Source organism: Humulus lupulus, chromosome X (assembly GCF_963169125.1).
Source record: "Humulus lupulus chromosome X, drHumLupu1.1, whole genome shotgun sequence".
Lineage (NCBI taxonomy): Eukaryota > Viridiplantae > Streptophyta > Magnoliopsida > Rosales > Cannabaceae > Humulus > Humulus lupulus.
In genome coordinates, this window is record NC_084802.1 from 171,593,274 (window position 1) to 171,602,070 (window position 8,797).

At 37.0% G+C, this 8,797-nt stretch overlaps 1 non-coding gene across 1 annotated transcript; it reads left to right on the top strand.

Annotated features, from left to right (window-relative positions):
• The first annotated feature begins 2,936 nt into the window (after window positions 1-2,936).
• On the top strand, window positions 2,937-3,043 carry LOC133807884 (small nucleolar RNA R71). The gene has a single exon (XR_009879770.1). It is a non-coding gene; the product is annotated as a small nucleolar RNA R71 (small nucleolar RNA).
• The last annotated feature ends 5,754 nt before the right edge of the window (window positions 3,044-8,797 follow it).

An 8,797-nucleotide genomic window follows, 5' to 3' on the forward strand; every position in this document is an offset into this window, starting at 1 on the left:
GCTAAGCGTAACTGGACTGAACATTGGAGGGTGAAAACCTACTGAGCACTAAGGACTCCAAGTAAGTCAACTTATATTGTATGGCTGCAACATGAAACAATTATTGTATTGTATGTTAGTATAGGGATACATGCACATATATACCTTGTCGTAGAAAGTTGCTTAGAGACGTTAGTCTAGTGGGTGCTGAGTTAGAAAATATGAACGGTAGATGTTCGTCATACCCTAGACGGCTGATCCCCGTCACACTGCTTGATTTTATTTATGTCTGGTTCATTACCGAGACGAGTGGCCATGATATGAGGATAAGCTGGTTAAACCTAGGGGCGCCAAAATAAATGGGACCTAGGGGCCCTCATGCTTACTTAATCATTGGACGGTTAGAATCCGAGAAAGTACTCTGATAAGTTATTCCCGGATAGCAGCCGTGAATATTGGCCATTCATTAAGAGTGCCTAGAGATACTAGGGGTTGCCAAGATTGAGTGAGGTTGAACACCCTAGGGGCAACTGCTCACCAGCACCACTGATTAACATAGAAGTCTCCGTAAAACTGTGTAAATTGGATTACACTCTTGGATAAGTAGTGATGCCCTAGGTAACACGATAGTTACCATTGATGAGGATATTTATTGGCTAGATCTTAGTGTAGAGACTCGATTCTCTTTTATAGATTAGCAATTATGTTGGAGGGCGCGTTACACCTGAATTGATGGAAATTGTAGAGCGTTGGTCTCGAATTATATTGTGATATAATATATCTGCTTGCTCTGGGATGTTCTGAGTGCAAGGATATATTTGTTGATAAGATATAGTTGTGATATAATATATCTGCTTGCTCTGGGATTTTCTGAGTGCAGGGATATAATTGTTGATAAGATATAGTTGTGATATAATATATCTGCTTGTTCTGGGATTTTCTGAGTGCATGATTTTATCTAGTTATGAATTAATTTATCATTGGTTATCAGGCATGACCATAAGTTTGCCAGGATGCTTTAGCGTTCTTGAAATTGATTGTGTAGGGTCCGGATGGGTCCGGAACCCTAATTCTCTACATGCTTTGTTTGAAAGTTGATCTTACTAAGCGTTTTCACTTACCTAGTTGTTTCATGTTGTAGGTAAGAGCAAGGGCAGGGCAGAGCAGTGAGCGCTGGAGTCTTCCTTGCAAATGTACATGTGGATCGACCTTTTGGGAAGCTGTTTTACTTTTGGAAATGTTGTGTAATTTTCCTAAACTAGGCTCACTCTACTCTTTATAAAACATGTTTGTAACTTAAGGTTAAGTATGGCCATAGGACTTTTTAAAAAGTTTTTTTTTATGGGTTTTTGAGACATTTTGTTAAATGAAAACATTTATATTTCCGCATTATCGAGTCTTGAAAATCCGGGTCGTTACAATATCTTCATTAGGCCATTCCGACAATTGATCAAAGCATTTGTAGTAGCAAGGAATGGTCTTCTGAGGATAATAGGAATTTTTGACGCCATGTTTACCACAGATTGGGTATCAAGAATAAGGAAGTGCACGGGGTAATAGAATTTTTCAATTTAAACTAAAACATCCTCAACAATACCCCTTGCCTTTTTGGTGGAGAGGTCAGCAAGCTGTAGCACAATAGATGTTGGCTTCATTTCTCCAAGACCAAGTTGCGAGTATACAGAGTAAGGCATGAGATTTACACGCCAAGATCAAGTAAGGCTTGGCTGACTTCATGGGTCCCAATTTGGCAAGAAATGGTGTGACAACCGGATCTTTGTATTTCGACGGTGTCTTTTGTTCAATAACCACACTTACTTGCCCATTCAAGAAAGCAGTCTTCTTGACATGGTGCTTCCTTTTTATAGTGCATAGATCCTTGATGATTTTGGCATAAGCCGGCAATTGTTTTATGATGTGAAGCAAAGGTAGCTTAACCTTCACTTGTGTCAAGTGCTCAAGGATTTCAGCTTGGTTATCAAGAAGTTTCCCAATAGGTTTCAAAGCCTGGGGAAATGGTACTTCTGGAGAGGCATTGAGTGGTGGGTTTTCAAAAATAACTTTTGGAGTACTAGGAGAGTTGGATTTTATAGGTGGGTCTTGCAAAGTTTTTACTGCTTCTAGTTGTGATGGCATTTACTTCCTCAACATTTTGATCATTAGAATTTGAAGATTAGGCCATGTGTTGGCCTTGCACATTGAATTTTGGTTGGGAAGGAAGTTTGCCTTTTTTCAGAATGGCCAAGGATTCAGTCAATTTTGATAATTGAAATTTCATTTCCTTGGTTTCTTCCATCATTTCGTGATTTAGTTTGGATTGTTCTTCTATGAATGCATGAAGGGTATTCTCAAGAGAATTTCGTTGTGCATGAGCATTGTATTGAGGTGCAGAATACACCTTTGATGGTTGAACTTATTGCTCATTTCTTCATTAGCCTCCAGACGATTGAGCTGGGTTGGAATCTCTCCAACTGAAATTTCGGTGGTTTCTCCAACCAGGGTTATACGTATGGGAGAATGGCTTGTTATATGCCCCTAAGGAATTGCATTGCTCCTCATAAACCCCCCTCATTTCTTTAAAAGCAAACCAGTCCTTAGCTAAGTTCCGTCCTTCCACAAAAAAAGCAAGGTCTTGCGGTTCCGCTTGAGCAATCATGTGCGGTTTTTGGCCATTTTTCACAATTAAGACCTCAAACTGCTCTTTCAAAGCTTCGAGTTTGGCCTTAACACTATCCTCTTCTCGAAGTTGATAGATCCAGGATTTTTTGTGTTGGTTGGTGCTATCAGTAGCACTTGGATCAGTCCAGGTGTGAGACTTTTTCGCAGTTTCTTCGAGATATTCAAGAGCATCGTCTAACTCTTTTTCGAGGAATTAACCATTGCATAGCATTTCTACAAACTCGCGCTCGTGACTCGCGAGGCCTCCATAGAAGTAACTGACCAAACGCCAATTCTCATAGCCATGGTGCGAGCACTGATTTAACAGATCTTTGAATCTTTCCCAGACTTGATAGAACGTTTCATTGTCCTTTTGGGAAAATGTGGAAATCTGTCATTTTAGACTGTTGGTCTTATGGCTAGGGAAGTGTTACAGAAAGAAGGATTTGGTCATTTCCTCCCATGTTCCAATAGGCCTAAGTCTTAAAGAGTATAACCAACTTTTGGCTTTGTCCTTCAAGGAGAAAGGGAAGAATTTCATTCGCTCAGAATCGACATTTTCGGCTCGGTTATAGAGCGTGGCTACTACCTCCTCGAATTCTCTAATATGCACGTATGGGCTTTCGTTTTCCATTCCATGAAATGTGGGCAAGAGTTGAATCATGCCAGGGTTAAATTCTAATGCAGACATATTAGGAGGGAAGATAATGCATGAAGGCGTGGAAGTGCGAGTAGGATGGAGGTAGTCATTGAGAGTTCTTGGTTGGATTTCATCATTGCGAGCCATTGCGAATGGATTATTATCAGCTAAAGTTTGTGGAGAAGCAGGATTGGTTGAAGGAGTTCCGGAAGGAGTGGCAGATGAATTGGAAGAAGTGTCCCTGGAAGTTTCGTGATGATTCATCCACTCTCAGAAATCAGAATTAGATTTATTTTATGTTTTCTTTTATTTGTTTTTTTGTTAAACTTGTTCCCAAGTAGATTTTGAGGTTTTGGGGTGATCTCTAACGCCTTACTAGAATTCCCCGAGGTTACTGAGTAAGTATGGTGGATCACAAGTTAAACTTTTTCAACCAAACAACCTTTAAGCAAAGTGAAATTGATTATTTTGACAAAACAAGCTTGGTTTTCTTATAGTAATAAGTTCAACAATGTAATAGTGCAAAGGTATATGCATGAAATGTTCCCAGGTTGATTGTGAATGTTGCCAAGGTACCACTTTAGACCCACACTTGCCTAGACAAAACTCCTCGAGGTTCCCAGGTAAGTGTGGTGGGGGTAACGCTATCACAAAACTTATTTAACAACCAATCTTCTAGACAGAACAATATCGGTTTCTACCATTTGTAATATTACACAATTGGTCCCAATACTAAGCGTTTTATGATTGAAATTTTATGAACAATTTTATGCAATTTTATGTTTTTTTTTGTTTTGGAAAACCTAGATTCTAAGGAAAACTAAGACAAAGAAAAAGAAAAGCCTAAACTAAGGAACCTAAAGCAACAAAATAATCAACACAAAAATAAAGTAAAGAAAAGATAATTAAAGTGAATATAAAATAGCAAGCTTAATCTTTTTTTTTTGTTTACAAATATTTATTAAACTATAAAAATAAAAAATAAATTAGGAAAGAGAAATTGAATAAAAATTAGCTAAAAAGAAAAAATATATATTTATATGATTCGTTTTTTTTTTGTAACCAAAACAAAGGAAAAGAAAAAAATAAAATAAAAAAATAAATATATATATATTTCTTTTATGTTTTTTTTCTCTAATTTTTTTATGTTTTTTATATAGATATATATGAATCTTTATATATATATATATATATTTTTTTTTTTCTTTTACCGAAAAAAAAGAAAAGGAAGAAAAGAAATATGTATATATAAATCTTTTTTTTTTTGTTTTTTATCATTTTTAGTTTTTTTTTTGTTACAAAAATAATTTAATTAACTAAAAATTAGTAAATAAAATTTTTTAAAAAAAACGATACGAACAAAATATTCATACCAACAAAAATACAAATAAAGTCACTAACATCTTGGTAAAAATTTTACTAAACCTTTGAAAATTACCTTCCCGGCAACGGCGCCAAAATTTATTTAACGCCCAAAATGTGATTACCACTAAGCAGTAGTTGTAGTAAAATCGGGTGGTCGATCTACAATGAGGTAACCTAAAACCAAAAGATTAGTAGAAAATAACACAAAAAGTTAGTAATATTAAATAAAGAAAAATAGAGATGAAAAGAGATTTGAGATTTTTGTGTTGCCTTTTTGATGAAATGATAAAATGAGATAAGTGAAATGAAAGTAAGGTATAATCAAGAATTTGAGAAATAGAAAGGTTTCTATAATCATCCATATTCTTATTTAGTTACTTAGTTACTTGATTTATAAAAATGCACAAGTAAATACTTTACATCCCAACATTTACTTGGAAAATCTAACACTAAAGTCCATATTCTTTTCTAACAAAAGTCCATTTGAGTTATAAAGTTCTTTACTTTAAAAGCACAATGTTAATCTTATGAAAAATCTAAAAATGACAAAATACCCAAGGGTAATAATGCAATAGAAGATTAAACGTAAAATTATGTATCAATATTACTTTTACTAATTAAAAGCATATAGAAAGAGCATGACTAATCCTATATATTATCAGCACAAGTAAATAGAGATAACAAAATAGAGATGAGGATGAAAGAACATAAATAACTCAAATACATTATATTAAGAACATAGTAAATCAAAATAGAAAAATAACATCACTAGCATATGGAATCATCCCTAACCTTCCTAGGAAGATTAGGCCATTATGCTCATAATTCTCACAAAATTCTAAGAAGAAAATATGTGATGAAAGTGAGTAGAAATTTTGCTATACTTTCTTTACTCTCAAAATTACATACCAAATGTGAAAGAAGAGTCCCTATTTATAGAAGGAGAAAATGACTAAAAAGAAATTAAATTACAAATAGGGTCTACAAAATAAATTTGAAATATTAATAATAAAATATGATTTTGAAAAATCAAATCATATTATTAATATTAACCTAGTTATTTTAGTGAATGATTATTTTCCCATTTTTTTAAAACACCACAAAATATGAGCTTAAGAGCTCAAAATGGAAAGGTGCAAGACCCAAAACCCACAAAAATTGGGCAGAAAGTGTTGACCAAGTGCAGCCAATAGAGGTGCACCACGTGTCCAGGTGGTGGCAAGCTTGGGCTTGGGCTTGGGCTCATTTTGGGCCTAATTCCCTTAAAAAATGCCACTTTTTCAACTCTTTTTTTATTTTTGATTCTTTCTTTCTTCTTTCATTTTAGTTTTGCCAAAATGCAACTTTAATTCTTACAAAATAACAATAAATTAAATCATAATAAAATATTTTCATTTATAAAATAAATTATATTATCTCATGAAAATATTAATTAAACATAATTTATTTTGACCATTAACATCAATAAATATGCATTTTTCACCACTAATCACCCTCCATATAACGTGATTGTAACGCCCTACTACCTTAGAGTCGTTACTAAGTGAGTTTAAAATGTGAAATTAACTCGCTAATCGAGATTTTCAGTCAAAAGTGTAATTAAAAAATAAACAGGGTCTTAAACGTTGAAAATAATTCTATTCAATGAAAATCATAAAGCGTTTAACATTTGGGATCCCAAAATATAGTTAGAAATAATTACAACACAAAAATATAACTAAAGTCGGCTAAACGACAAAATCTAGGTTTAGTACAATCATCTCCCAAAAATACCCCTGGCCGTGGCAGCCAGGCAGGCCAAACATGTACACACCGCTTCACGCTCTCCGTACTCATGGTTGGTCGACTTTCCCCTTGCCCTTACCTGCACCACAGAGCACCCGTGAGTTGAAGCCTAGAAAGAAAACTTTCACAAGCAGATAACATATGCATATCTATCATTCAGCATACAAATAAACCGCCAATGGGCTAAACACATACAGCCATGCCATCCCAGGTACTTTACCAGGCCCTGGGTTCACGGTCTACACCGGGAGGATATCCCAGGTATTCTATAGGGTCTCACCTTAGTAACTCGCACTCTGCGTGCTAAACACTTCTCCCGGCCCCTTGCCGTACTCGGCCTTCGCTGTTCCCGGTCTTCGTCGTTCTCGGCCCTCGCCGTTCCCAGCTCTTGCCGTTTGTTCACATATATGCACACAAAGCATGATTAAACAAATACTTAAGCATGCATAAGCAAAATCAATGGGGCTACACCCTGCAACACAATCAAAATAAGGCCGTGCCCTACAACACAAACTATAGGGTCTCTCCTTGCTCTACGGGTACAACAGTTCTCTTACTTGTGTCTCGAGCTTTTCAAGCACCGATGCCCCGAGCACAGTCCCCTAGTTCGAGCCTCGCTGAAACCCTAGTCACATCGCATCGACAAAATCCATCCATCAAGGTCTAATCCATAAAATATCTTTGTGTTACCATTGTAATCCCCAGAACCTTGAATTCTACCAAACTGGGTGATAAAATCCATCCTGAGCCTTAATAATTAGGTTCCCAAACCAAAAACGCACAAAACACCCAGCATTTTGAGCTAGAGCCACGGCCCAACCCCCTTAAGGGTTGCAGCTTGCCTCAAAATAGAGGAAAAACACCTCCCTGGAAAGTGACATGGGCCTCGACATGCTTAGCCAAGTGCCGCGGCGCGCCTCAAGATCAAAGGCCTCCCCAGGCCTCGTGTGCACACGGGCCACGACATGCCCCTCCTAGGGCCACGGCTTGACCTATAAACCCAGAAAACTAGCCTTTCTTTCAAGTTTTCCCCGAGCTTAACCCCATATCTCACACCCTAAACTTCACCCAACCTCAGAATTAAGCCCAGAATTCATACTCATACAACCTAAACATTCTAACAAACTCATTAACCAATTCTTACCCCCCATCAACATATTCAAAACAAATCCTAGAAACCAATCCATGCATGCCTAAGTTCTAACACCCAACACCAGCAGAATTTCATCTTGTTCATCCAGTATAAAACTTATCTTTGAGCTTGATTAAATCCCTTAATTAGTCCTCTAAGTTCCAGCTTCTAGCCTCCAAAGGCCAGCTTTGAATTCCTCCTTTGCTTCCAAGAAAATCTGCTTTCTTCCTCCTCTTCTTCTCTTAGATTTTCCTTTCCTCTAGAGCTTCCAAAGGTGATTCCAGCATATATCTAAGTAAGGAAAACGTGGATGACTTCTCTTTAGCCAAGTTTATCCATCCTTAAAGCAAATTTATCCTTTTGCCCTTTAAGCCTATCCTTAACCCCTAAGTAACCCCAAGGGCAATTAGTCATTTACCAAATCCCAATAAGTCCCCGAGGGAAAAATGATAAATTTCCCTGATATTCCTTCCTAAACATTCTATCTTCAAATATATCTCCAAATATTTATTTCCATAACCCAATAAACCCATAAAATTTCCAACGCCGGAAATACCCCTCAACTCGCCCCGAGCCGGGTATTCGACCCCATTATGACTTTTTAGCTAATCGTGCCCTAGGACTGTCTCGGATCGTGCAATGCAGATATATCACAAATATATCCCAATATTCACATTTATTACGTTTATGCCCTCAACTGGATAAAATTACTAACATGCCCCTAATACCCAAACGGGGCCCACATGCTTATTTAATTCACCTAACACATGCATTTCTAATCACATATTCATTAAATTCACACATTAAGACAATAAATCACTTATTGTGCTCCAGGCACACTAATTAAGGCCTTAAGCCTTATTAGCAAATTTGGGTCGCTACAACTATCTCCTCCTTACAGAAATTTCGTCCTCCAAATTACCTGAACAACTTGGAATATCGCTCCCGCATCTCTGATTCAAGCTCCCATGTCGTCTCCTTAACTTTGCTGTTCCTCTATAACACCAAGGCTATGGTCTTGTTCTGCAAGACCTTATGCTTCTGGTCGAGAATCTAAACCGACTTCTCCTCATAAGATAAATCCTGGTCCAGCTCCAGATTCTCATAACTTAGAACATGCGTCGAATCTGATACATACATCCGGAGCATAGACATGTGAAAAACATCATGAACCCCTGATAAAGTTGGAGGCATCGCCAACCTGTAAGCTACCTCTCCAACCCGTTCCAGAATCTCGA